At 34.7% G+C, this 27,264-nt stretch overlaps 1 protein-coding gene across 25 annotated transcripts in view; it reads right to left on the reverse strand.

The window, feature by feature from the left end:
* The window catches only part of SUPT3H (SPT3 homolog, SAGA and STAGA complex component), a 465,747-nt gene that overhangs the window by 186,100 nt on the left and 252,383 nt on the right, over window positions 1-27,264 (reverse strand). For 6 of the 25 annotated variants that reach the window (XM_070586133.1, XM_070586134.1, XM_070586132.1 and 3 more), the window contains exon 1: window positions 13,684-13,873. The exons of 18 other annotated variants lie outside the window; for them this stretch is intronic. The gene's annotated coding sequence lies outside the window, so the exon portion shown is untranslated. Of the gene's footprint in view, window positions 1-13,683; window positions 13,904-27,264 lie in introns of those variants that run through there. One more of the 25 variants, XM_070586124.1, reaches the window with a different exon arrangement.

The raw sequence follows: 27,264 nt of genomic DNA on the forward strand, positions 1-27,264 counted from the left end.
TTACTCTTTGGAAAATGTAAAATAAATAACAATGGATAAAGTGGGAGAAATATACATATCTGCATTTCAGGCAGGTTCCTGTTGGGTAAGAATTTCAAATTTATTGAGAGAGAGGAACAATAAAGCCATGAGAGATAGGAACAACAAAGACATCTGAGAAACCCCAATTTTTATGCATCCCATAGGACAGTGAATCAAGGATTCCCTAGGCCAACATTAAGATCTAATCTAAATTTTAAAATTATTTGTCAGAGATATTTTTTAAAAGCTGCAAAAGTCACAGGTGAGGAACCTACCTAATCAAATAACTCTTCATTATTTCCCTGTCTTTGCTTTCTCCACTATTTCCATTAAAGATCATTAACCTGCAAACTCAGTCTTTTCTAGGCAGAGAGCCAATGAGAATGAGTTAGCAGCCAGAAAGGGCAAAAGAGAATCTAGATGTTCACCTGATATCCAATGTGCACAGTAAGTTCTTACATGAATATATAAGAATATATGAATGTACTTGTGAATGAGTGTCAACTAAGACACAGCTTTCCCAGAATTCTGTCATGCACACCATACTTTCTGACTGGGTAAACGTCCTGTTATTAGCTTGCACTCTAGTTTTCTTTGGGGACTAGAGTCCTGTCTTGCACATCAGTCTCCAAACAGTCCTCATGACCCATGTTAACTTTTATCAGAGCCCTTTCCCTGGGAAGGCAGACCTTGACGTTGTATCAATTGCTTACTAAACACCTACTTCACCCCATACAGACCACCTTCCTTCAATCTGAGAGGCATTCCAGATGCCCAGAGCTAGCAAGAGAAAATGCACAGGCAATTGGTATTCCCTGAATTAAACTTGAGTTTATTGGTCCTTGACAGCCAGGTCTATAAGGAGAGGTAATCTCCTGTGACCTTCTCCAACCAGATTTGGTATGCTAATTATCTCTCTACAGTGGCCTATCATTGAGTTCCTAGGATAAAAAGTCTGAGTGAGAATGACAATATGTTTTAATTTTTTTTTTAATTGAGGAGGATTTACCCTGAGCTAACATCTGTTGCCAATCTTCCTCTTTTTGCTTGAGCAAGATTCATTCTGAGCCAACATCTGTGCCAATCTTCCTTTATTTGTTTGCATGTGGGTCAGGGCCACAGCATGGCTGCCGATGAGTGGTAGGTCTGTGCCTGGGAACTGAACCCGGGCCGCCAAAGTGGAGCATGCTGAACTTAACCACTAGGCCACAGGGCCAGCCCAATATGTTTTAATTTATATGACACTCCTACTATGTCCTGCCAAGCAACTTCCATGAGTTTTCTTAATCATCACAACAATGCTATGAAGTAGGCACTAATATTATCCCCATTTTCACTGAGATGACTGAGGCTTAGAAAGGACATGGGACTCGCCCCAAAGTTAACCAGGCAGTCTGATTCCAGAAACTCTGCTTTTAGAGAAATTAAGCAATCTAATACCATCAAATGTAAGATCACCATTATTTTAGCACTAAAAAAAACACAGTATACTGCCAATTAAACTGATACAATGCTTTCTTATCAGTGCCACTCAAAATGTGTGCAATGACCAGTGCCAGACCATAAACTATTATCAGTTTACAATAAGATAAGAACAGAAAATGAGAGTTTTAGAAACTTTTATAATATTTTGATATTGCTATGACTTTTTAAAAATTTTATAAATGTGGTAAGGTAAAAAAACAAAATAATGAAAACCAAAACTGGACCTTTACTTCAAATAGTTTGGGAAGCACGGACTCAGCATTTTGACTCCTCTGAACCTCTCTGACGCAGAGTCATTGGTACTCGTGTTTCTCTGTGTTACCAAAGCTGCTCCACAATCAGTTCCCAGGGTTTAATCCCAGACATGGACAAGCACTTTTCAAACTTGGATACTGACCCTCTCTCTGTCTTACCAGAGGGACTCAGGCAATAACAGCTGTGTCACTATGCGTTCAAACATTAGAAAGTTAAAAAGCTTAAAAAATCATTTTGGGGTGCATGAAACAACGGTATCATTAGCTCCTTTGTCATTTCTCTATTACTGTTTATTTCAGCCCAAGTGCAAATTTGAAAGGAATTACTTTTTCTCCTATGGTCTGTTTTTCATCCCTTAGCTATACTTGTAAACAACATTTTAGCTAATACGTCGGCAGACAGTCTTCACCGTCCACAGACAAGACATGTGGGTATTCCACAGCAGTATTACTTTAATATACAGATCTATACAAGCCAAACAGTATAATTAAACACATCAACTGAAAGCATTCTGGAAGCTCAATTTTCTCCATCTCCTATTTATATTAACTTCAAAATTCATCAACTAAAATACCCTGATATCTAAATATGTCCTGTTAATTAGGCATTGTCAAAAGTTTAGAGAACATATTCCACTCTCAGATATTGTTATTGGCTACTCTTTCTTTCCTAGTTATAAAAGCAATACATGTTTATCATGGAAAGCTTGGAAAATATAAAAAATGCCTAATGAAGATAAAAATCACCCATATAAAGCTCAAATTAATAAATGGCGGGGGGCTGCCCCAGTAGCATAGTGGTTAAGTTCATGCACTCTGCTTCAGTGGCCAGGGGGTTCACAGGTTCACATCCCAGGCATGGACCTAGCACCGCTTGTCAAGCCACTCTGTGGCGGCATCCCACATACAAAATAGAGGCAGATTGGCACAGATGTTAGTTCAGCGACAATCTTCCTCAAGGAAAAAGAGGAAGATTGGCAACAGATGTTAGCTCAGGGCCAATCTTCCTCAATCAATCAATCAATCAGTCAATAAATAGGCCTTCTAGTTTATAAGTCAGTCTAGGGTGAAAATAGACTCCTCAACAAAATAGATTATTTAATTTGAAAAACTAAAAATCAACCTTTTAATAACTTCACTGATGGGAGTCAACAAAATGTGTTCCTAAAATGAATACAGAACCCTATAAATCTTACATAGAAAGCCGTTGGGCCTCAACCATTACATTACACTACCATATCCATAACATGTTAGTGGCATCATGTTCTAAAAACTCTGCGAAATAGTTTCAGAAAATATTTAAGATCTTATAGTCTGTTTTGTGAGGTACTGTGGTTCACGTCTTTACATTTAGCTTTGAGAAGAGGAGGAGAAACAGACAAAGTGAGATTGTGGGGAGATGTCTAAGATAGAAGTTCACCAAAGGTCAAATTCACCAAAGGTCATTCCATACTGACAAACAGAAGTAATTGGTCTATGAGTGTACCCTATGCAAGAGAACAGAAAACTGGAATGCATGGTGACACCAACTTGTTGAAATGCTGTAGCAGGTATAGTTTAGTGGATTCACTAATAGACAAACTACAAGTAAATTCAAAGGAGCTAAGGGAAGAGATATGTTGAAGAACTGTACAAATAATTTCAAACTCACGTGGTCCTTCCATTATCTCACGCCATACAGAAAAATAAACTCAAAATGCATCAAAGACTTGAAGATAAGTCCTGAAACCATAAAACTTCTGGAAGATAATATAGGTAGTATACTCTTTGACATCAAACTTAAAAGGTTCTTTTTTGAATACCATGTCTTCTCAGACAAGGGAAACAAAAGAAAACATAAACAAGTGGAACTTCATCAGACTAAAGAACTTCTCCAAGGCAAAAGAAACTAGGATCAAACCAAAAAGACAACCCACCAATTGGGAGAAAATATTTGCAAATCATATATCTGATAAGGGCTTAAGCTCCATAATATATAAGGAACTCAGACAACTCAACAACAAAAAAACCAAACAACCCGATTAAAAAATAGACATTTTTCCAAAGAAGATATACAGATGACCAATAAACACATGAAAAGATGTTCAACATCACCAATCACCAGGGAAATGCAAATCAAAACTACACTAAGATATCCCCTTATGCCTGTTAAAATGGCTATAATCACTAAGACTAAAAATAACACATGTTGGAGAGGGTGTGGAGAAAAGGGAATCCTCATACACTGCTGGTGGGAATGCAAACTGGTGCAGCCACTGTGGAAAACAGTATGGAGATTCCTCAAAAAACTAAAAACAGAAATACCATATGACCCAGCTATCCCACTACTGGGTAACTACCCAAACAACTTGGAAGCAACAACCCAAAGTAACATATGTACCTATGTTCATTGCAGCACTATTCACAAGAGCCAAGACGTGGACACTATCCAAGTGCCCACTGATTGATGATTGGATAAAAAAGCTGTGGTATATATATACAATGGAATACTATTCAGCCAGAAAAAAGACAAATTCATCCTATTTGCAACAACATGGAAAAGACCTGGAGGGAATTATGCTTAGCAAAGTAAGCCAGCCTGAGAAAGACAATCACCAGATGGTTTCACTCATATGTGGAATATAAACAAGCACATGGACAAAGAAAACAGTTCAGTGGTTACCATGGGAAGGGGGATAGCGGTGGGCACAAGGCATGAAGGGGAGCACCTATGTGGTGACAGTCAAGAGATAATGTACAACTGAAACTTCACAATGATGTAAACTATTATGAACTCAAATTAAAAAAAAAACAACTCACATGGTCCTTTATTCAATCCCAAAAATGTTGCTGCAACATGGGTAACAAATGTTGCAGAAACAACTGGATGGAAAAAATAAGCTCTAATACATATCACATTCCATACATAAAAATTCATTCAATGTGGATCACAGATTTAAGCATAAAATCCATAAAAATAAAAATATCAGAAGAAAACCTGAAAGAATCTTCATGACCTTGGGTACACAAAGATTTGCTGGACAAAACATGGAAATTATAAATAACTCAATAAGAACAGGTAAAAAAACTGAATAGACACATAACAAAGTGAGATGAATAAATGGCCAGTAAGCACACACACACACACACACACACACAAAAGTGTTAAATATCATTTGTCATTAAGGAAATAGAAGTAAAAATCACAGTGAGGTAATACCGCATACCCACTAGAACATACAATACGAAAAGACTAAGAAATCCAAGGAAGCTAGACATAAAAGAGTACACTCTCTATGATTTCATTTATATGAAAGCCGAGGACAGGAGCTAATCTATGGTGACAGAAAGCACCCAGGGGCAGTGAGGAGGTTGTGACCGGAAAGAAGAATTTTCCAAAGTAATGGAAATGTTATTTCTTGTTTGGGCTGGTGATTGCACTGGAGTGTAGAACTGTCAAAGCTCCCGGAATTGAGCAACTAAAATCTGTGCATTTTTTGTGCTAATTTTATATTTACAAATATGTATATTTACATATATTTCAAATATGCTTTTATTTTTATATCTTTAAGAAAAAGTGTTACAGTTAACTAACCAAGCCTTCTTTGTACAATAAATAATTTAATAAACAGAAATATACTGAGTTTGCAGCATGTGCTAGGTGCTCTCAATTGTTGTTAAAAATGAATGTATCTTAAATTGACTTAAATGTTCCCATACAAATGGTATGACTGAAGTAAAGCATTCTCTAAATCTCCCTCCTAAGCAATGATACTTGTCAATTCTCAGATGATAATATGGTTCAGTGCCTTTTCAGCATATAATTAAGATCCCATATCTTTTAAAAATAGAGTATGCCACTACTTGCAGAAATGAAAACAATTACAATATTTTAAAAATTATTAATGTTTGCTATCAATTACTCCACATTTATGTGCTTGCCCATTTTAGAATACCTCCCTAAAGCTTGATATTAACCAAGGCCTGAGCAAAGCACCTTACCACAGTGCACACTGATACCAGATATGGTCACACTTGATATTGCTGCTACACTTGGACGGTCAGAACTGTCCTTGGCTTTGCCGCCTACACGGTATTTGTGAGCAATACTGAGGCTTCTCCAGACTAGAACATTTCCAACAAAACATTGTTAATCACTTGCAAAACAACCATTGAGTTTCAAAATATTTCTTTGGGAGCGAAATGCTTACTGTCTTCTGCCCAGATTGTTATGCCTGCGTCACGACGTTATCTGGTGCATTTTCTAGTTATGAAATTCTATCTCACGCTAGCAAATCCTCCATACTGTTGTTACAGATCTTTCAAAAGTATGTGCTGTTATAAACTCATGTGCTTCTTTGTGATTTCAAAATTGATATTTGTATTACAACTCCAGCTCCAGGCAGAAGAAACTATTATTATTTAACACACACAATGTACCAGCAGTACATAAAACACTGCCTAAAATGTTCTGATTCTTCCAAATTTCATCATTCTTCTAAATTCAATTAAGGGAAGGAAAAAAAAGTCTTCTTGATTTAAAATTCTCTGAGTCATTTCTTATCATAAATAATAATGATCTAAAATTACTATGTTTGCATGTACCTAGGATTATAATAAATGCCATGTGTTAAAGGGGGTATAACTAGAGTAATTTTCAATATCTATATAATTAGTTCACATAATATAGTTAATGGTCTGTTATGTGTTTAGCTGGCAAGTTTCTACATTTATTAAACCCATAATTTTAAATTAGAAAATTATATTTCAACTTACTGTTTTTATTTTGACTGCATCCAAAATATATTAATTGTGGCATATATAGTCAGTAAATGAGCCATTATTTCTCCAAGGTGTGTAAAATACATACATAGTGATGCCAATTGCATTAAATTTTCCTGCCAAACAGGGAAACAATTAAAGTTGTGTTAACTATAAAATCAGGATTACATTAATTTTAATAAAAGGAAAAGATTTACCTTATTTTTTTTTAAACTTCAGACGTGCAGTCACGTGAATGGTAACCTAATGCTGACTGTATAAAATATGAACTATGCAAAGGTTTTACAGCTGGTTTTGATCAGCTTCCTTTGTTTAACATTAAAAGTTAACTTCCAGAAGACACATACAAGCTACAGGTAATGATTACCAGATGGAGATGTTCTTCCTGTTACTATGTCTGATATCATAAAGAATATACTGTACAAAGGCAAAAACAACTTGGGCAGAGATTCTGATGTTTTCTATGAAACAAATAGGCTCTTTTCAACTTACACTGACCAGCAAAGTCAAAGACTCTTTAGCATCAAAATGCTTTTTCACTAATAGAGTGAAATAAGGTTATATTTAGCATACATTGCCAAACATTTTAAAAATTTAAATCAATACTTTTTATTATTAGTTCTTTTATCCTGTCAAGATGATTAAGTTGCAGCCTACTGAGGAAAATAATCAGCTCGGAATGAAAGGTCTGCTCCCCTTCCATTCCGCGTCCTGTAGCCATCCAACCTATTGTCAAGCCCTGACAGTCCAGATGCTCAGTCTGCTAGGAGGGCCCCGAGCAGTAGTCTCTCTGCCCCAAACTATTCTATGTACTGATATTAGGTTATGATCTAAAAACAGCAACTGAAAGATAAGCTCAAAACCTTAAAAGGCTCTCCATTTCTATTAAATATGGTCTGGTAGTTTTAAATTTTTATTTCCCTTTGTTCCTCCATGTATGCGACATTCCCTTGAAAATGAACTACTTGTTTTTCTCGAACTGTTCTCCTACCTATACCTTTTACTATATAACTCCATAATTATTTCCAATCTGTATGAGACTGGACATCACTATTTCCTAGTCCAGAATAAAAATTGTTTCCTTCATGAGGTTTTCCCTGATTCTTAAAGGAAGAACTCATTCTCCCTCACTGAGTCACTGTAACATCTCACACAACATTACATCTTCCTTAGTACTATATTCATTTCAGAATCTGTAATCTGTCTGGCAAGGTAGAAGTCATCCTATACAGTATCTAGTGCATGATTCTGCTTATAGTAGATATGGAAGAAATGTTCATAGAATAAAAGAATAAACTCCTGCATTTCTGCAGGGCCAAGTGCAATGGTGGTATGGGGGAACGCTAAAAACAAATTAACTAAAAAAAAAAAACCTTTTTTCACTTATGTAATCAAATGTCATATTATCAGTAGAAGAATGAAATGAACACAAAGACAAATATAGATAAAAAATACTCATGCTTCAACTTTTCTTTTTGCCTAAAATTTCATAAATTAAAAAAATGTGTATTTTGGGGAAAAAATAATACATCAAAAACAATTGGAAAATAAAGAATTGAATTAGTGGGCCAAAACTTTGAGGAATTCCTAAAAGATAGAAATTCAACAGAATTAGATGAATGGATGATTGGTTGAGAAAAATCAAAATCCAAAACATAAGAAAGAGAGGACTGTCCAAAAAGTAGGAGCAACTCCTGGGAGGTTCCAAACTCAAAGAGAAAGCAGCGTCAGGGAGCCCCGGGGCAGTCAACTGGGTCATCGACAGAGGAACATCAGAGATTTATCAAGAGAAAAGAGAATCAGGATTTTCACCGGCAGAGTTCAGAGGAATTCCCTGGAGGGGAGAGTCCATGGGGACAGGGAGGCAGGTCTACTCAGAGCCTATGTCCATACCCTAGAACCTTACAATTTCCTGCTCAGTTTCAAATCTTCTACTTCCAGGATATGAGTGGGTTTTTCACAGGGGATATCTTCTTAAGGTCGGACCATTCTATGAGTGCATGTACCCCTAAGCTTGACGCTGGATGTGAGGGCTGGGGTATCCACACACATGTATGTGAGTCTCTTCGCCATGGAGCTAGGGGTCAAGTAGAAAAGGGGGATGAAGTGGAGGCTGCCACAACTTTCCAATGTGAAACTCTGTAAAGTCAGATTCTAATTTTGAGCCTGGCAGTCCAGGTTGTTCAAAAGATATTTGTCAAGGTAGAGGATGGAACATATTTCATGTAACAATTAGATTGATTAATAACTTTTAAATATTTAGACATATAGTATATGGTGATAGATATAGATTCATTTTCAAAACCACAAATCTATTTTATTCTTCCACAGAGTAATGGAAAATATTTATAATATGCAAAAGATGCAAATATATTTCCCACATTACCCTATCTAAGTGATAAATTCAGGAATAAACTCTAGCCAAGTAACAGATTAATTAGAACAGAGACATCTGAATTGAAGTAGAAGAGGAGAAAATAGGGGCAAAAAATGAACTTTGCTAGAATTGATTAAATATGATTAAATCTAAATAGACATTGATGAGAAGACTATTAAAGATTCTTGAAATAGAAGAAACATACTGCCAAGAATACTACAGATTCTAACCAGGATAATTTAAAAAAAGAGGATGGAAATTACAAATATCAGAAATGAAAGAGAGAATATCACTACAGATCCCATGGACATTAAAAGGATAATATAGGAACAACTAAGAACAAGTCAATGCCCACAAATTTGATAACAAAGATGAAACAGACCAATTCCTTGAAAGATTCAATCTGCCAAAACACACACACACACACACAAATAGAAACTCTGAGTAGGACTTACATGTATTAAAGAAATGGAATCAATAATTAATAATCTTCTCAAACAGAAAAGACCAGACCAAATGAGTTCACTGGTGAACTCTACCAAACATTTTAGGAAAAATTATACCAACACAATCTCTGTACAATTTCTCATAGAAGATACAAGCAAAGGGAATACTTTCTACTTCATTCAAGGAGGCCAGCATTACCTTAGTATAAAACCAGACAGGGGCCAGCCCCGTGGCCGAGTGGTTTGGCAGCCCAGGTTTTTGACAGTTCGGATCCTGGGCATGGACATGGCACCACTCATCAGGCCATGCTGAGGCAGCATCCCACATGCTACAACTAGAAAGACCCACAACTAAAAATATACAACTATGTACTAAAGGGCTTTGGGGAGAAAAAGGAAAAATAAAATCCTTTTTTAAAAAAAAAAGACAAAGATTATTACAAGTAAATAAAATTACAGACCAATATTTCTCATGAACATAGATGCAAAATCCACTCCTCCTCAAAAAAATACAAACTGAATCCAACAACGTATGAAAAGAATTACAGGCCATGACCGGTGGAACTAGTCCCAGGTATCAAGACTGTTCAACATTCAAAATCAATTAATGTAACTCATCGCATCAACAGACTAAAGAAGAAAAATCACATGATCATATCAATGGATGCAGGAAAAGCATTTGGCAAAATTTCAACACCCATTCATGATTTAAAAAAAAACAACTCTCAGGAAACTAGGAAAAGAAGGAGCTTCTTCAACTTGATAAAGAATATCTACAAAAATCCTACACCTAGCATAATACTTAATGGTGAGTAATTAGAAGCTTTCCCACTAAGATCAGGAACAAGGCATGGATGTTCCCTCTCACCATTGCTTTTCAACATAGTACTGGAAGTCCTTTCTAACACAATAAAGAAGAAGAAATAAAAGGGATACAAACCAGGAAGAAATAAATAAAAACAGTTATTATTCACTGATGAAATGATCATCTATGTAGAAAATCCTAAAGAATCCACAAAAAGTCCCCCAAAACTAAAAAGTGATTATAGCAAGGTTTCAAGATACAAAGTCAATATATAAACAAAATTGCTTTCCTATAGACCAATAATGAATAAGTATTTTGAAATTAAAAACACACTGCCATTTACATTATCAGCCCTCCCCCCAAATGAAATACTTAGGTATAAATCTAACAAAATACACAAAAGATCTATATGAGAAAAACTTTGATGAACAAAATCAAAGAAGAATTAAATAAATGGAGAGATATTCCATGTCTATGGATAGGAAGACTCAATATTGTCAAGATGTCAGTTCTTTCAAATTGATTTATAAATTCAATACAATCTCAATCAAAATCCCAGCAAGTTATTTTGTGGATATCAACCTGATTCTAAAGATTATATGAGAAAAGAACCAGAATAAGCCAATATAATATTGAAGGAGAAGAACAATGCCACAGGACTGACACTATCTGATTTCACGACTTATCATACAGCTTCAGTAATCAAGACAGTGTAGTATTAGCAAAAGAAGAGACAAACAGATCAATGGAACAGAACAGAGAGCCAAAGAACAGACTTACAAAAATATATTCAACTATATTTCCAAATATATTTGACAAAGGAACACAGGCAATAAAACAGAAAAAATATAGGCTTTTCAACAAATGATGCTGAAACTGGATATTCTTATGCAAGAAAGTGAATTTATACACAGACCCTACACTCTTGACAAAAATTTACTCAAAATGGATCACAGACCTAAATGTAAGATGTAAAATTCTAAAATTCCTTGGAGATAACATAGGAGAAAATCTAGATAACCTTTGGTTTGGGAACGACTTTTTAGATGCAATACCAAAGGCACAATCCATGAAAGAAATAACTAAAAAACTGCCATTCATTGAAATTAAAAATTTCTGCTCTTTGAAAGACACTGTCAAGAAAATGAAAAGACAAGCCACAGACTGGGAGAAAATATTTGCAAAAGGCATATCAGATAAAGGATTGTTATTCAAAGTATACAAAAAGCTCTTAAAATTCAATAACAAGAAAACAAACACCCTGATTAAAAAATGGGCCAAAGACTTAAACCTCACCAAAGAAGACATACAAGGAGTTTCATCCAAGATGGCATCACAGGAGGCTCCTGAACTCAATTCCTCCCATGGACACAAGAATCTACAGCTACACATGGAGTAATTCCCTCTAAAAGAAATCTAGAAACTAGATGAGTGACTTCTACACAATGGGTGAATAAGAAAATACCTACATTGAACTAGGTCTTCGCACACACTCAACTACTGGGAGACAGTAACAAAGAAAGCAGCTTAGAAAATCACAAAGGTTTGAGAAACAACCAACAGCTAGGGCCAGGCTAAATGATAAGGTTCATCTCCTACACAAGACTGCTCCATCAAGACTGGGAGAGATGGCTCTTTTATCTAATGTGCAGAAATCAACACAGAGAGTGAAGAAAAATCAAGAAGCAAAGAAGTATGTTCCAAACAAAAGAAAAAGATAAAATTCCAGAAACAAACCTTAACGAAACAGGATAGATGATTAACCTGATAAAGAGTTCAAACTAATGGTCATAAATTTCTCACTGAGGTCAGGAGAACAATGAATGAACAAAGTGAGAATTTTAACAAAGAAATAGAAAATATAAGAAAAGTACAAGACAGAAATCATAGAGCTGAAGAATACAATGATTGAACTGAAAAATTCAACAGAAAGGTTCAACATTAGACTAAATGAAGTAGAAGAAAGGATCATAGAACTTGAAGACAGGGCAGTGGAATTAATTCAATCAGAGGGGCAAAAAGAAAAAAAGAATGAAAAAGAGTGAAGATAGCTTAAGGGACTTACGAGACACCACCAGTCAGACCAATATTTGCATTATAGGGGTTCCAGAAGGAAGAATGAGAGACGAAGGGGCAGAACCTTATTTGAAGAAATAATAGTTGAAAACTTCCCTACTCTGGGGAAATAAACAGACATCCCGATCCAGCACACCCAGTGCATTCCAAATAAACTGGTACACTACATTAAAAACCCCTATAAGACTGTTGGCAGAAAAATACATTTGACGGTTAGTGCCAAGAAAGGAAAAGTAACTATTGGTGAATGTAAAAGTATAGGAAAACTCAAAATTTAACAAGGAGAAAAAAACACATGAATGGTAACATGATAAAATTAACGAATAAGGAAAAAGAAAACATAAAATTAATATTGTAAGAAAAAATATAATGTAAGAAAAAATAGGTTAAACAAAATTTGCAATAGCTGAAACTTCTCATTAAAAAACAGACTGTCAGATTTGCTTTAAAAATAAATATACATCTTATTTAAAAGAAGTATTCCTAAAACTAAGAGATGAATGAAGAAATACCAGAAAATATGAATAAAAAAGATAACAATATTAATATAGGAAATACAGGTTATGTAATAACAGAAATAATTTATGAAGATATAACAGATGCAAACCTGTATATTCAAATAAGACAGAAGCTAACTATATAATATAAAATCTTAGAAATTCAAGAGCTTAGTGAAGTGGTAGTTTTCAATACATCTCTCTCAGAACTGGCCAAATCTATTAGAATAAAGTAAATAAAGATATAGATAAATTGAAATTATAAGCATATGTGTGTATTTTATGTTTGTATGTGTACATAAGTGCACACACACATATCTCCATCCATTCTTACATCCCTTGAATAAAGAGTCTTAATTTTTTCTTATGTCTACAAAACAGAAAGGAGAAGTGACCATGTATTTGGCTATACATACATGCACACAATTTGAACTGTTAAATATACAAAATGTAAAAGCTATATTCTCTGTTCATATTGCTACAAAATTAGAAATGAAAAATGGGTGTAAAAGCACTCAAATACTTGGCACACTCTCCATGGAGCAAAGAAGAAATCAAACCTCTTACTGAAAATTACATGGATAGCAAATGAAAACAGGGAGCTATGGGTCACAGTTAAAACTGTAATTATGAGAAAATTAATAGCCATAAATCTAGTTACTTACTGGTAAAAGACAAAACATGAGTAAACCTAGCTCTAATCTTGAGAAATGAGGGAACAAAGAACAATACAATAAACCAGAACGAGAAACAAGGATAAAAGAAGAAATTTATCACAGAGAACACAGAAAAAACAATATAGAACTAATACATCAATCCAAGTGCTGATTCTTTTAAAAGACCACTAAAATTGATGAACTCCCGTGGAGAGTAATTAAGGAATAAAAGAAAGAGAATAAGCATAGGCAATATAAGAAATGACTATTCCACAGGTATGGAAGAAAAGAAAACAATTACTTACTTAAACTTTCATAATTCAAATGTAGAAACAAAATCAATTAGGATAAACTTTCCGATAAAGTTCTCACGATCAGAAACTCAGAAACAAGCAGATTCTGACAGAGCGGTATGCTGAGCTATCAGAACATCCTGTCTTAACTGTCATTATCTGAGCTCAGGAACTGAATAGATCTGGGTAGCAAAGAGTAGTCTTGCACTAAACACAAATCTTTGGCTACTGTATTAGTCAGGACTAAGTTGAACTGCATATCAAAGAATAACACAAAATAACAGCATTTTAAACAAAATGGAAGCTTTTCTTTTATAAAAAAAAAAGGTCCCAAAGTAGGTAGTCTAGCGCTGCTATGACAGCTCTACAGTGTCATCTACAAGTCACACTCTGCTCCACCATCCCGGCGCATGGCTTTCATCCTCAAGTCATTTTTAAAACGGGCTGGCTGCCGGAGCTCCAGCCACCACTTGGGAGTTTTAAACCAAAAGGAGGAGTAAAGGTAGCTCCTTTTAAGCAGGCTTCCCCTAAATCTCGAAGACTTGTCACATCATAATATCTGACCGCAAGGGTGGCTGGAAAATGGTCTTCTGTTTTGGGCAACACTGTGTCAAAAACAGGAGTTCTGTTAATAGGGAAGAAACTGAGAATGGATGCAGGGTTAAGCAACTATTAATTGCTGCCACTGCAACAAATCTGAAAACCTAAAGAAAAACAAAAGTTTTCCTAAGAAAAGCAAATTATAAAATTTAACCTTAGAAGTAAAAATCATCACCAGACCAACTACCTTAGAAGAGCCTGAGACTTTAGTAAAGACCAATGATTTTAAAAGACTCTAGTGTCAAGAAAACATTTACATATTATTTCAATCTAACCATTAAAAAACAGATGATTCCAACTTTAATTAAACTATCCCAGACTCAAAGATATGATGGCTCATTTTGTGAAATCAGGATAACCTTAAAAATTAATATCTGATGAAGACAGTAACTAAGAAAAAATTATTAAAATAGTAAGTAAAATATTAACAAATAGAATCTGGCAATATATCGAAAGAATTATCTACTATGATCAATAGTTCTAAGAATGCAAGAAAATTTCATCAACTTTTAAAATTTCAAAATTTTCACTAAAATTTCAGAAAATCTACCAATCTGAAACATAAAAAGATTAGAGGAAAAAAAGAACCATATGTATAGATAATGAAATAGAATTTGATCAAATTCAAATAATTGCTCTATCAAATTTTGCTATAACAAATTATATATCTATATATAATTTGCTATATCAAAATAATAGCAAACTACTTAAATATAATAGGCTGATTAATGAGAACCATAGCAAATACCATTCTAAATAGAGAGATGGGAAAGCCATTTCCAAATGAACCATAATAATTCCAAGGAATAACAAAATACAAAAAACATCTAATAGAAGAATGGATGGGAGCTACATATGGCTATATAGGCTATTCAGAGAGCAATGAATAAAGTGGCTGAAGATGTGTGGAAAGTTCTTGCGCTGCACCAATAGTCAGGAAAACGCAAATCAATGTAGTGGTGAGGCATCACTATAAATCATCAGACATGCAAAATTACAGGGTGGTCACAACTCCTAATGGCAAACAATACTGGTGCAAATAAAAGGGTTAAGAGTATTTTTATAGAGATATCTAGTAACATCTGCTAACACATACTTTTGTTCAGCAATTCCACCTGGGCATCTGGCACAAAGGAAAGGTGTTACTACAAGGATACCTGCTGCAGCACTATTTGTCTGAAGCAGCAAAACATTAGAATAGAAGTGAATGTCCATCAAGTTCAATAGTTGAACAAAACCTGGTAATTCCATACCCTGGAATGTTATGAAACAATGAAAAAAAAAAGGAGGGATTAACATGATATTAAGTATGAAAATAAGACGCAGAAAACTATATATAATTTAAGTAAAAGGATCTCAGTTGTGTAAAACAATGAGAAAAGACTGCTATTATAGTTTAACTTTTCTCTATATATTTAGAGAGAAAGGTATGGAAAGCTATATAACAGGTTGCTAACAGTAGGTACTTGGTAGGAAGGGATGGGAGTAAGCAAAAAAAAAAAGTGGCCACAGCTATACATATAGTTTATTTCTTTAAAATTATACATTTTTATGTCCATACATGTAGATATGGAGAAATGCAAAAGGATGGTCATCAAAATGTTGATAAATATTATCTCAGAATGGCTATCAGTTCGAATTCAAACAACTTGACTTTCTTCCTCAGTTTTACATATATTACAATGAGCATGTGTAAAAAGCAAAATGAAGATGGTGCCAGAGGAGTCGAGAAGACATACAGATCACTCACTGTATGACAATCTCAATGAGAGAGAAAAATGACTAAACCTTTAAGTTCAAAACTTGATTGGCTAATATATACTAAATAAATTTCAAATGTTTTGACTTCAAGTTTTCAATACGACTCTGTTTTGCCATAACTTATATTTTTTAAGTTCTAGCTCATGCAATTGTAGAAAAAGACCAAATTACTGACTTTGGCTGGATGAAGTTATGAACCAGTGGTGCAGAACTAAACAGCATTTTAGCTTTTCCTGTGTCAGTCCCTATTACTATGCTTTCGTAATTTTTTTTTTCAGGAAAAAGGGAAGAAAATATCAGATGCATTCATATTGACACAGATGTCTAAAACAGTATTCCAAAATTAAGTACAAATGATTTTTGAGTTGACTGCCATTTTGGATTTCTGGAGAATGAGAATTGTTATGAAATTTCATATATAAACTGAGCAGCAACTTTAAGAAATATTTTCAGAAATAATACTGTATTGATACTGAAGAAAGGGGAAAGCATAAATTGAGTATTTTACACATGACAGATATAGAGAGATATTAAGTTCTGCCATTCAGATATTAATTTCTGGCATTTTTCCCTCTCTTTTACACTTCAATCAAGATTTTATAAAGTGTAAATCTACTCTGACACAGACTTTAAGTGGAAATAAAGGACATTTAGTAAAAAGCTTATCATTATCTCTAAGGCAGGAAATGGATGTTTTCTACTTCACTTACCTGAGTTCATGAGAAAAGAAACCAAGTCACAGACTATTATAGATAGAAAGGATCTATGATCTTGTTCAGTACAAGGACAGGGAAGTATTTATAACACATGTGTAAGGTAAACTGCCCCTCACACTGTAATATCAAGTCTAAATCCTCCAAGGTTGACAAAAGAAAGAAAGTCTCTAGTTGAAGAGGCTCGATGGATAAGTCAAGAGCTGTAACTCTGGATCTTTGAAATCCACCCTTCAATGTTAATGCTGGAGGAGTTAGATATGCTTTATAAAGAAAATTATAGTGTTCTACATACGAACAAGAGTACATGTTTGTGAAAGACGTGAGCATTTCTGTTTCATTCATTCCCATAGCTGATATAACAAGTCCCTTTCCTATAAAGAATTATCAGTTACCTAAATGACAGAGTCGTTATTTTGGCAAATCAGAGTTCAGGTCTGAGCACAACGCAGATGATAACACTTCCAATTGCCTCTGAAGCCATTATTTCCAATATACACAGGAAGGCATAACTTTAATTTTATATTTGCATTAAAAATTTTTAATTACAGTGAAATCATCTGTTTAACAGCAGAATTAGATTCTTAAAATAACCAACATCTCAAGCTGTCCTAGATATTATATTTAGTACTGCAGTTCAAGTCGCATACTCTTAAAGATTTATTTCATTTAAGCAGATTCTAAGTTAAATTAATTTAAACAAAATCCTTGATATAATATTCCCTAACAATTTGTTCAGCAGTATTTACATGTAAAGAATTAATATCTCAATGGCTTTTACAATAAGTGAAACAAACTACGCTGTCTCGCTACAGCTATCACTTTTCTTTTTTACTAAACATTGAATGTGAAGGTTCCAAAAGAATACTTTTCCTAATAGATTTAGTCTAATACAATGATAACTAATTATAAGGCCCACTTTACAGCTTAAATGTCTTTCTATTACATATTTTATACACTATTATAATGATCACAATACAAATTGGATTCTATTGTGGGATGTGAACTCTGAGAAGGTTTTTAGCTATCATTGTATCCTTAATGTCGAACAAAAGATATTCATATTTCAATACAGTTGAGTCAAATGAATGGCTTAAAATCAGATTTTGTTTTTTGAGAATGTCTAAATTATAAAACAAAATAATAGCTTAACCATTTTGAGGAATAACCTACCTTATGTTAAAAAAGTATTAGAAAAGCAAATCCAATATATTAAATAATGCTAATGGAGAGTTAAATATTAGTACACTGACTTGTGCACTTAAAAATGGTTAAGATGGTAAATTTTATGTTATTTATATTTTACAACAAAAAAACCCCCATATTGCAATATACACACCCACCAGAACAAATGAAATAAAAAAGGAAAGGCAGCACCAAGTGATGGCAAGTATGAGGAGTAAACAGAAGTCTCATACACTGTTGACAGCAGTGTAAACTGACAAAACCACTCTGGAAAACTATTTGTCAATATTTACTAAAGTTGAACTTTTGCATACTATATGACACAGAAATTCTGCCCCTAAGTATACCCAACAAAAGTGTGTGCATATGTTCATCAAGATATTTGCTCAAGAATATTCATAGGAGCATTATTAATAATAGCTCTAAATTGGAGTAATCCAAATGTCTATCAAAAGTAAAATGGATAAATATTTATTTGTTTTTATAGGGAAGATTAGCCCTGAGCTAACATCTGCCACCAATCCTCCTCTTTTTGCTGAGGAAGACTGTCCCTGAGCTAACATCCGTGCCCATCTTCCTCTACTTTATAGGTGGGACACCTACCACAGCATGGCTTGCCAAGTGCTGCCACGTCCGCACCCAGGATCCAAACCGGCGAACCCCGGGCCGCTGAAGTGGAACGTGCACACTTGACCTCTGTGCCACGGGGCCGGCCCCAAATGCATACATAAATTGTGGCAAATTTACACAACAGAATGCTATCTAGTATGAGAATAAACTATTGTTACACATAACATGATGAATCTCACAAACATGATGTTGAATAAAAGAAGTCAGACTCAGAAGAATATGCACTGTAAGTTTTCATTTATATAAAGTGTAAACACAAGCAAAACTACATTTATAGCTTTACAAGTCATTATATTCTGCTCAGAGAACAAAAGGATCAAGACACTGACTGGGATAAAATATCTGCATATCGCATATCCAACAAAGAACTTGTATCCAGAACAAATAAAGAATCCCATAAACTCAGTAGTAAGAAAACAAACATTCCAACTAAAAACAGGCAAAAGACTTGAGCACTTCATCAAAGAGGATATACCTATGGTAAACAAGGGACAAAAATATGTTTCACATCATTAGCTATTTGGGAAGTGCAAGTGAAAACAACAGAGATACTACCACACTGATAAGAATGACTAAAATAAAAAATACTGACAATATCAAATGCTGGTCAGGATATGCAGAAACTGGATCTTTCATATACTGCTAATGAGAATGCAAAGTGGTACAGCCACTCTGGGAAACAGTTTGGCAGTTTCTTCTAAATTTTTTCAGGAGGATTCTAACTGCTGAATTTAAAATGCACTTCCCATACAAACCACCAATCACAAATCCATGGTATTTATCCTAGGGAAATGAAAATCTACATCCAGAAAAACCTGTATGCAAAAAATTCAAATGTCCTTCAACAGGTGAATAAATAAATAAAACTGTGGTACATCCATAAAAAGGAATATTACTAAGATATAAAGAAGAACACACTGTTGCTACCTGAAACAACTTGGATGGATCTCAAGATCTTTATGCTAAATTTAATAAGGCAACCTCACAAGGTTACACGCTACATAATTCAATTTCAAAAATTACAGAGATGAAGAACAGACCAGTGGTTACTAGGGTACAGGGAAGAGGGTTAGAGGGAGCTGTACAAATATAAAAGGAGCATGAGGGAGTTTCTTTGTGCTGATGGAAAATTTCCGTAACTTGACTGTGGCAGTGGTTATACAAATCTCCACGTGTGATAAAATCTCATGGAACTAAATGCACACTCGTAAAAACTGGAGGAATCCTAGTTACTAGTATTGTACTAATGTCAATTTCCTAGTTTTGGCAATGTACTGTAGTTGTGTAAGATGTTACCATGAGGAGAAGCTGGGTGAGGGTTCAGAGGAATTCTCTGCACTATTTTTGCAACATTTTGTGATTCTATAATTATTTCAAATTGAAAAGTAAATAACAAAAAAGTCATAAAAGTGGTTATCTAGAAGGCAGGTAGTTTCTAGAAGGAGGTTTGTTTTCTAAACAAAGGCAAAATAAGTATAATCTTCATTAATTTGTGGTTTACCTAGGAAAATTGTAGTTAAAATACACATTTGAAACAGTACATGTGTAAGTCACGTTCAGAAATGGGAAATATACAAAAAAAGTATCTTAACTGGGGCACGGTTGCTTTGTTCTTTTAGAATTCTTCATATTCCCAGAATTTAAAGTCTATACCATAGCAATTATGTTACTAGACACATTAGAATAACAGTTATCCGGTTCAATAAAATCCTCCCATGGTAGCACATCCTCTCAGATCTCAGATCTCTGAGTTTACTCAGACAGTAAAGGAGTGCTGATAATACTTATGTTGGGGTGATGGGTATAAACCAGGACTTCCTAAGCAATCCAGGACATGTGTTCACAGTACTTGTAGAGCAAAAATGCCTTCAAAGATTGACTATTATTTCTGCCTTCACTTTGCCATCTCCAAGTCGCTTTGCCATCAATTCTAAAAAGACTTTTTGTCCTCACCACTGAACTGAAACTACTCTTGCCAAATCTTACCAAATGCAACAATCAACTCTCTGTCCTCAGTTTAGTCAACCTCTCAACAGGATTTGAAACACCCTCTTCATGTGGCTACCAGGACACCACACACACCTGGTGTCACCCATCTCCTCTTCTGTGTCTTCCTCCTCCAACCTGTGAAGGTGGAGTACCTCCAGGGGCCACTCTCCTGTCTTCTCTCTTCTCTTCTTAAGTGATCTCATCCTATCTTATGATTTTAAATCCCATTTATATGCCAATGACTCCAACGTTTTTATCTTTAGCACAAACCTCTCTCAAGAATTCAAGTCAAATATTAAACTGCCTGCTCGACTCCTCCACTTAGATGTGACAGGCTTCTCAACTTTAACATGATTAACATCAAATGCTAAATTTCTGCTACAAACCACTGCTCATCGAGCTGCTCAGATACAAATTCTAGAGGTCTTCCTTGATTTCTTCCATACCTTCACATCTAATAGCCACTCAGCTAGCAAGTCCTGTCAGTGCCACCTTCAAAATAAAGCCAGACTGGACCACTTCTCACCATCACCGCCATAGCAATGCCAGCTACCACAAACCACTGCAGAAGCCTCTCAGCTAGAATCCCTAGTTAGAGTCTGAAACTCCTACAGCCTAGACACACAAATAGCAGACCGAGCTTTTAAAACCTTAAGTCGTGCGGGGCGTTCGGGGATCTGTTGCACAACCATGTACATGTGGTTGGAAATACTGTACTGTACACTTAGAAACTGTTGGAATGGTGAAAAAAAGAATTAGTGAGTTTACTTCACTTGGGCAGAGATACTTTTAAAACTGACGTGCTTTTGCTTCACAAATTCTAAAAAGATAAACTTAAAAAAACCCTTAAATCAGAGCACAAATCACTCTCCTATTTAAAAACTTCAGTGGTTTCCTATCCGATTTGGAACAAAATTCAAATCCTTAACATGATTTATCTATCAATGTAAATCCAACCTTTTTAAAACCCCTGTCCTGTATATAACATCAAACAGAATGAAAGGGACACACAGAGAGAAATGCCTACATAGCCTGGCCCCGTCCACCTTTCACACTTCATCTCCTACCATCTTACTCACTCCACTCCAAACACACTGATATTTCTCAGTTTCTGGAGCATGTTCCAGTCTCAGCATGTTTACACTTCCCATTCCCTCAGTCTGGAATGTTCGTCCCCTAGATCCATGCATGGTATTCTACTTCCCATTATTTAGTTTTTTGGCTCAAATATCATCTCCTCTGAAGTAATCTAACTTTACCTCTCACTTTCCTTATCCTGCATTATTTTCTTCATAGCAGTTAAGATTATGTGATATTATTTATTCATTTATTTACTATCTTTCTTGAACACCAAAACCTAAGCCCCACAAAGACAGAAACTTTACGTACCATTACATCCCCAATGCCTAAGACAACGATTCGCATATTTATCAATAAACCTTTGATGAAAGAATGAATGATGGAGCCGCTGTGTGGCTAACAATCCCACCCAATCTAACTCTCCTGTTGTATATACAGTATAATTGAGGACAAGGTTTTACTTATATGATATCAGAATCCACATAATTATATGCTATTTTTATTAGGGTTCTACCTTAAGAGTAGCAATATAAAATTGCAGTAGCTGCAGAATATTTTACTCTTGGGCCTGAGAGAACATTAAACGAGAAACTGTTCTAAAACAACTGCCTACCTCAGCAGTTTCAGCCAAGTTTTGTATCTAGAACAGAAGGGGGAGAAAACCCAGGTGAACTTTCACTCAATTACATACAAACGTGATGCCTTTCTTTAATTTTATCTGGGCTTCTAAATGAAATAAGTAATTTGAATAAAATGGAAGCCAATGAACTTGTAAATTAAAAAAATGCAACATACATGTATTTTCATTAGGTACCAGGGAAAAAATATGATTTGAAATTTTCCTCTGTCTTGCCTTACAACAGGAAGTCTTACATATATGATTAAATATTCGGAAGTATCTATACACACAGAATTACAGTATTATGTTCATTACTTACTAGTGCTCCAATTTTTATTTAACATAAATATATGTTGACATTCAGAATTACAAGCTTCAACCCATTTTAGCCAAGGAAAAACTACGCACTCCACAAGCGTTGCCTTTATTATTCATTTTTGTGATATCTGACAAACATCTGTCAGACCTTTCACGTCACACGCGCTAGGGGTACAATTAAAGAAACTGGGCACCTCTTTTCTAAGAACTTGGTTCCTTCTTGGGTGAACTTGATAATCCTGAAAACATCAATTCAGAAATATAGTGAAATTCAACCCAAAATAGGATCATGTGAGAAACATACTAGAAGTTATCAAAAATTAAGAAATGGTCATCAAAATTCTTTTCTAATTTTTTTCTACATTTCTCTAATATTATCTTTTCTCTTAACCAAAATAGCATGAACGAAGACCTTATTAGACACTTATCTCCTGCATCCAAAATAATGTATATGAATAGTACATGATAAATAAATACTTATTGAATGGATCAAAGAAAGAATAAAATTTTTTGCTCATCTTGGGAAAAGATATTACATGAATTATAAAACAACATCTTAAGAGCTGGAGTTCTTCTTTCAGAGATCTTAGATTAACTAAAACCATCATAACTACTATTAAAAAAAATCTAATTCAATTATGGTTATCTCCTATATTTAAAATGTTTGGTTTTTAGATCCGAGAAAATCATATTCCATTGAAAGATACATTTGTTTGGATACTATATTCAAATGTTCTGAAGTTTCCAGCAAATTCTATTAGAAATGACTTGAAATTTAGTCTTTAAAACTGATTTTGTAAATACTTAAAGAAATTAAACATTCAATCTTAGTTAAAAATTTTCATCTTACATTTAATAATATCATTCCCCACTTTAATGAAAGATACAAAAAATGAAATGAATAAATTTCATTATATACACGGGCTACTTAGATTTCTGGTTTAACAACTGCTTACCCATAAATAAGTTTTATCCAATTTATATATACATTTTCACTTAATTAAGGATAATCTGATACTAATCTAGATCTTTAAACTTTATTACTAGAAAGATGGGAGCATTTAAAGCATCCCTAGGAATTCACAGGAAACAGTAAACATGTCACGTTCGCAAGGTCACCCATTTCAAAGATGAGAAACACCCAATCTTGCTTCACTCCTGGCCGACCAGCAACAGCACACCTTCAGTGCTTCCGTGACCAAGCAGGATTTGTTGTCTCTACCAGCCAGGAACCAAGCGCACACAAACAAAATCATCTCCTTGGACTTGTGACTTAAAGGAATTGTGTACATAACGAAGCACTGGGGTTTTAAAAACTCCCTCTGCAATTCTGTCTGATTTGAGTTTTGTGGTGTCCAAATCAGCTTCAAGCAATTGATTCATGATGGTGTCACATAACTAGAAAAACTGTCTCTCACTGGTGTTGAAAATAGGGGTTACCGATCTGCGAACAGGTGCACTGCTAAAAAAAATTTAATGTAATTCTAGATTCATAGCTATTAATAAGTAAAATTCAATATTTAAGATATCAGGAATAGTGAACACTAGGTGTCAGTGTAAGAAATGGAAAAATATTTTTAAAAACTTGTTTCCAATCAGGTGTATAACAAAGAAATCAAAAGCAGCTGTGACCACATTTACTTATAATTGCATAATTCAGTTAACAAGCCAATCTTTCTTTCAAACAAAAATTCCTGTTCCAAAACCATCAAAAGTTAAAAACCAGATTAAGCTGATTATTAGAAGTTACAGTGTTTTGTAACTTCAGCTATATAAAGCACAGCAAATAATTCTACTTTTGAGAGTACATATTTTGAAGGATAGTGTTAAACACAGGTATAAGGCTGGAAGTACTATGTTGCATGATTTTAGTCGGTGGAAAAGAATTTTTTTCAAAATAATAATGCTGGCTGATTAATAAAGGGTACTGAATTTTAAATTTTCCCCCAACAGAGTTTCCTATGTAAATGTCAAGGTATTACACGTTAAAATGCTTAAAGGACCAATTCACCCAAAAAAGAACACATGAACTTGGAAAGGGTGGTTGATTCTCTCAAAAGTCTGGTACCTAGAGGTTCTTTCTCACATATGAATGCTAATACTAATACTAAACATAGCTTCTATTAACTATACCAATATTTCAGACACAAACTTTTAAAAGAAGTTTTAAAAAGATTATCAAAAATAATAAAAGGAAAAGTTAACATTAAAACAGTGCTTCATATTTTACAAAATATATTCATAGTAAATGCCTAATTTTGGCCCCATAGTAATAATTGAATAAACGTACACTCGTTTCAGCACAGAGTTCGTTTTGGAGGCTTGAACTCTCTCTCACCTACATTTATCCATTTCTCTGTTCCATCGCTCAAACTCCACATCACTATCTATTAAATCTTTCTATTTGTTTTTCAAGCATGTTGGGAAACTGTTTCATTCAATATTCTGAAAGTCATTCATTTATGGGAAAGGAACAAAACTAAACATAGCAGTCATCACTAAAATATAAAACATTGGGGGGCCAGTCCCGTGGCTGAGTAGTTGAGTTCCTGCACTCTGCTTCAGCGGCCCAGGGTTTCACTGGTTTGGATCCTGGGCACGGACATGGTACCACTCATCGGGCCATTCTGGGGTGGCATCCCACATGCCACAACTAGAAGGACCCACATCTAAAAATATACAACTATGTACCAGGGGGCTCTGGGGGAGGAAAAGGAAAAATAAAATCTTAAAAAAAAAAACAACAAAATGTTGGGACTCAAAAAATCATTTAGGAGAGCATCCGAGGGCTTCCTAGAGGAAAATACATGCTTTTAGTCAACACTGTGCTCTATTTTCACTCATAGTTAAGTTCTATTCAAATTAGAGTCATAACATGAGAAAGCGTGAAGTTTATGGAAAAGCTTTCCAAGCCTCAGGACTGAAATGAATTAACAAAGGCAATTTAGACTGTTCTGTGTCTGCAGGTTTCTTCTCAGGTACATAAAGTCAGACAGGAACAGACAAGGAAGGAACATTCATACATCATCAATTATCTAAAGCGATGTCTAAGCATTTTAAGATATCTAAGCATATCAGGAATGAGAAGTAAAAGCAGGAGAAACAGAGATAGAACTGTATATAGTGTGATATTCAAAGGCTGAAGGGGCCTCATAAATACATACAGCATATGACTCCTCAAACCTTCTTTCCGGCTCTGTAGTGCCTTGACATTGTGTTACTCAATATACATAGATCTATGATTAAAACTTTTGGCTGCCGTTAATTATGTTTCCATTGACATAGTGTACCTCAGTGCTAGGTCATCTACAATACATCATCTTGTATAACAAGGTAGGTAAATTCCTACAGATGAGTAAACTAAGACGCAGAGAGATTAAGAAATATGCTCAAGGTTGCATAATCTTGAAGCCAAGGTTCAAACTCAGGGATGTTTGTCTCCAAAAACCTTCCACTTTACCAGCATTTCCCAACTGGTGGTTCACAAGCTCCTGTGGGTTTTGCAAAAGTAAGCAGGACAGTCACATTTAGAACAATGATTAGTAAGTGAAAATATGCCCAACTGATACATGTAAATGTACTAACAACTCAGTACTTCTACCAGTTTTTTCTCTCAGATAAACACTGAGAGCTGTCATGGTGGATTTGATTGTTAGATCATTTTGAATGTTTATTTTTACTGACACAGATTTCAATTTATACCCATAACGGACTACTGTTTACAGACAGTAAATATAGTTCAGAAGCTATCATCATCCAACTTAGAGCTGGCAATAACTCTTGCCTAAATACTTCAATATCCTTCCTCTAACAGATCTCTCTAGAAGCGGCATTTTGAGTAGCCGATAGAAAGTAGCCATGTTATTCTATCCACTTTCCAAAATTTTCAACGCCCTCAGCAATCCAGAGAATCACATATAAAATCCTCAGTTTGAACTTCAATGACCTGGAGAATCTAGTCCCAAGCTTCTTTTTCCTCCCCTTCTCCATGTATTTAAGAAACACTGTGTATACTCCAACTAGAAATCTACATGGCTTAATCAGAGGTGATTTCATATAAACCAACCTAAATTTTGTTTTCTTGGCATAATATGCAAATACTGCACAATTTATCTGACATTAAAAAACAGGTATTCTCCTTCTGACATCATTCAAATCCATTATGCAATCCAAGCATAGATTTAGTTATTAGCGGTTACTAGGTGGCTCATTATCCAAGCATAAAGAGCTAGTTAGAAACAACTGGTTTTGAAACTCAAGTGTAAATAAAAGGATAATTTATTAATTATCAAGCCATCTTTGGGAGAGTAGTCATTTGGTCTTTAATACTGACATAAAGAATAAATAACTTCCTTCTTGCTTACAAGGAACTCTCATTTCCCGACCAGCATAAAAAGAGAACAAATAAATTAGATATGTGGGGAAAAAAACCCCTGAATTCCAGAATTTTCATTTCCACAAGAGAGACATTTGAAAATATTAACTACATATCACCAGCTGATCTCTGATTTACATGAAAATGCAGTGGCTTTATTTTATATCCAACATGACAGAAAATACCAAATTATTTAGAAAAGAGTTAATACATTTAAACAGGAAAATAATTAAAAATATGAGCTCCTAGTTAACATAAGGCACCCAAAGCAACTTATTCTTATCAACGAAATCAAATGCTGACACGTTTAGAAAAAAAAAAAC

This window comes from Equus przewalskii, chromosome 19 (assembly GCF_037783145.1).
Source record: "Equus przewalskii isolate Varuska chromosome 19, EquPr2, whole genome shotgun sequence".
NCBI lineage: Eukaryota > Metazoa > Chordata > Mammalia > Perissodactyla > Equidae > Equus > Equus przewalskii.